This window comes from Acyrthosiphon pisum, chromosome A2, assembly GCF_005508785.2.
Source record: "Acyrthosiphon pisum isolate AL4f chromosome A2, pea_aphid_22Mar2018_4r6ur, whole genome shotgun sequence".
Classification (NCBI taxonomy): Eukaryota; Metazoa; Arthropoda; class Insecta; order Hemiptera; family Aphididae; genus Acyrthosiphon; species Acyrthosiphon pisum.
The window spans coordinates 23,797,471-23,801,587 of NC_042495.1; the positions used below are offsets into that span (position 1 = coordinate 23,797,471).

Genomic DNA, 4,117 nt, shown 5'->3' on the forward strand with positions numbered 1-4,117 from the left:
ATAATATAGATAACCGTCTTGGTAGGTCACACACTAAACCCAGTAATACAGGTAGGTCACATACTAAATTCGTTTTTCAACCGGTAGGTCACATACTAAACGAATACCGAATAAAGATACTATTTAAAGTATTTTTAATTTTATAATGTTATGTATGATAAATAACATATCATTAAGTAATTTTCGACAGTATCATTGAGTGCAGTATCAGAATATGAACGGTTTTTATAAGTCTAAGCATCCATAATTTTATCTTTATCATTTTCTAGAGTGCTTTATGACGGCTTCGACAATTTTCAAACATTTCATGAAATTCAGCCTCCAGTGAATTTTTCATTTGACTGGCTGAAAAAATGAAAGTTATAATTAAAAACTAAGAATAATACATTCATAGTTTCAGCCATGAATTAATTGCTATAGCTAAGGATTGAAAATGTTTAACAAGATTTATCTTAAGAAGTTCATACTTTTACAAAAATATCTAAAAAAAAATATATAATCACAGTATTTTTATTATATGTATTTTAAGTTCAAATTTGGAAGAAATTAGATATTTAAAAAAAGAAAAATGATTTTAGTTATTTTGTTCAAATGTAATGATATTATCCGTAGATACACTTTTAAATTAGGTATATTATTCAATTTATAATATTTTATTATATTATATACACACAATAATGTTTTCAAATGCAATTTTTTTTAAAAAATGTTTACTAAATTAATGTCTAATGGTAAAATAAAATACTTATTTAATGGAAATAATATGGTAAGTTATAAGCAGTTATATAGGCTGACTCACTTTCTTTGCTGATAATTGTCTTTTTATTAACAAGGGTTTTATATAGTAGTCAAATTTAACACATCCAATACAATATTACAGTGACCATTTGGACATCCACTGTATAGCACAGTGGTAGGCAACCACTTGAACACCTTTTTTTTATAATTAATGGTGAAGAGTATTTTTTTATTATAATAGTACTACAACTTAATTTGTCATTTACTTATAGAATATAAACATTTTAACAGCCTAATGATAAATAGCTGTGACAAGATAACATAAACAATTTTTATAGTTGGCTAAACTATCAACTTTTCATTTTTTTACATTTTTAAGTTTTTGGGGGGGGATATAAGTATCAAACCCTGGTCAGCCTCTCACCTTACAAACTGATTTTTTTGGTTGATTTATTATGTACATCGTATTTTATCATACAGTTTAGTAGAGGATATATTAAGAAAACAATTTAAGTTATTTGTTATTTGTTGTAATTAGTGTAATTTTATTATTACATTATTAATATTTAATTACAAATATATTATTATTATTATTATACTTATATAATATAGATATACACTATATACTTTTTATTAAAAAAATTAATATATAGTAAATAATATACAAAAATTAACAATAATATTGTTTTGTTTTATGAAACAACATAATATGTTAATATTTCTTTTAAAAGATTAGGTATTGATTAAGTACCTATAATCTACATTCATTACCTATTTGTTTAATAATAATTTATTTTATTTGATGTAACGATCATTCGAAATATTTTTATTTTATAATCTTTTAAATATAGTATCTTCCTATATTAAGTAAAAATTGTAAAATCTACTTCTAATAATAATTATTATTATTTACATATCGTTAAAATATTAATATGAAACGTAATATTTTATTTCGGGGATATATTATAATATATTATACAAAGGCATTATAAGCAAAAAATATTATTGTTAATGTTTGAAAATTAAAATATAAATATTAAAAAATAAGGTTGGTATAATTAAATACCTACTTAAGTAAATAAATAATTGATTCTGTTTGTATGATTTTTTTATATTTTTAAGTTAACATATGTGGGGGTGTGGGGTTACTTTTCATGTAATATTAGGTGGGGGCCCCGCCCCCAACATATCAGCCCTATTTGCAATACTGATAGGTACGTATTAAATGTTTTGCAATTATATATTATAATATAACAATACACTTTAAATTAAATTAGTTGTTATCAAGACACACACAGTCTTAGAACAAACTCTTTTCTGGACGTTTTCAAAACAGGTATTATGCTTAAAAAAATTACACAGTCATCGTAGCAGTCAGTTGCTAGATCAATCCAGTGTAACATAAAATAGGAATTATTCTTGTTTTTTTAAATCATTTTATTCGAAAAATATTTATGTAATATGTATAGTTCTTACCTACAATTAAGAATTTATATGTATAGTTCTTACAATTAAGAATTTATATGTAAGAGAAAGGTGGATGTTTATACTTTATAAATATTTTTTCTTATTGATATTGTGTAAATAATTTAATTACCTAAATAATCAGGTACCAACCTATCACTAGTATCGATTTTATTATATTACGTGTAAAATCACCAGCACAAGGTGCAGACATCATTTTAAGAATTAAAAACATAAAATAAAATATAAAATAATGTATTGTAGTAGAAACTGGAAACTGTAGTTTATTCTAATTGATAATCCAATATACGTAAACGGAAATGTAACTATTAAATTCATTATTGAATGATTATTCAGAGATCACTTTGGGATAAATGCCAAACGTATAAATATAAATTAAATTAAGAATAAAATTTAATGTAAACCATAATAAGTATAATCCACTGTATGAACTAAAAACTATAAGCCACTAAGTAACTGTTGGTTTGGCAAACATTTAAAATCGGAGATTTGAGTAATATACTTACATAAGTGTATGTGAGTTAGACATTATTAAGGCTTTTCTGGGTGAATTAAAATCATCAACTGTAACGTCTCCAAATCCTTTATTTGTCTGTGTCATTTTCTTCAAACTCATCATTAGAGAAATAGAATTTTCTGAAAATGTCAAGTTGTAAAAAATATCTGAATACCTAATTTATAAATTATATTAAAAGATTTTACATCATAGATGATTTACTAGTCGTGCTCAGAATAGTACCAGTGTTGCCGTAAATTATTAAAATTTATTTTATATTGTTTATTTTACTTTTCCATCCCAGACTAGTGGTTTGGATTATGTTTTGTGACAGCCTCTGGCCATAATATCTACTATATATACTGAACCTTGTTTATAATCACCGATTATGAAATGATTATCGCAGACTCTGCTCCGGATGGAAATTGAGTAATCATTTAATTTGAAGATTATTAGCGATTATTTTCTTCTATTGTCATTTTTTGGAAATTTATATTTGTTCACAAATTAGAAAATTTGACTGACTCATATTATTAATTAAGAAATATAATAAGTACAACTAGAAAATAATACTTACAAATGAAAATTAACGTGATGCAGCGAGGCGATAATTTGGACGTTTTACTAAAAAAATACACCTATGCATGGCAATTTTTTATTAAAACCTGCGAATACAACTCTGTACGAATGTAGTCAGTATTTCTGTTCAAATTGCAATTACCTAATGGAATTATTCGAATAAAAAGTCGGAGAGCAATGAAATACCTAATATTATATTGTTGTTATTCATTTGATAACAATATAACCATCTTAGTGATAAGCCAGAACGGTTATCTATAATATTGGTGGCATTTCTGTGGGCCGATGTGACGGGCAATTAAGGGGCCTCGCTACTGCCCTCAATTTCAGTTGAAAAGACCTGAAGTATCGACAAAATTAAAGTTGGTTGACGTTGTCCGATTTTGATTCTGATAAAAAATTTGGGAACGATTCTAGTTTAGCAACCTATCGATTTTTTAGGTTTTTTTTTTAAAAAAATATGTGTTTTTAGGTGCTTTATAAGAATCTAAAATAAAAAAAGGTCGGACGGACTTCGTTTGGAAGTTATCGGCGAAAAACTTCAAAAACTTCATTTTTTCATTACGCGCATTTTGTTTAAAAAATATACTTAGGAAATAAAAATATACTAAGGAAATAAAAAATATACTATCGGACAAAGTAGGTAATAACGGACGGACTTAGTTTTGAAGTTATGGTCTAATGAAGTTCACTATTTCGCGATTTTTACGCATTCGCGCAAAAAATCGTACAGTTATGCCGTGCTAGCGGCACTCGTCGCTACGCTCCTCGGCGCCGTCGCTCCGCTCCGCAAATCGAAAATATCCCCCGACTTGCTGT

At 26.3% G+C, this 4,117-nt stretch overlaps 1 long non-coding RNA gene across 2 annotated transcripts; it reads right to left on the bottom strand.

Annotated features, from left to right (window-relative positions):
* Window positions 1-106: 106 nt before the first annotated feature.
* LOC103308907 lies at window positions 107-3,685 on the bottom strand. 2 transcript variants are annotated; one of them, XR_510557.3, is made up of 3 exons: window positions 3,297-3,685; window positions 2,730-2,859; window positions 107-345 (listed from the first exon to the last, which is right to left on the bottom strand). It is a non-coding gene; the product is annotated as an uncharacterized LOC103308907 (long non-coding RNA). The 2 variants fall into 2 exon arrangements; XR_003839599.1 differs by lacking the exon at window positions 3,297-3,685 and adding an exon at window positions 3,103-3,251.
* Window positions 3,686-4,117: the final 432 nt, after the last annotated feature.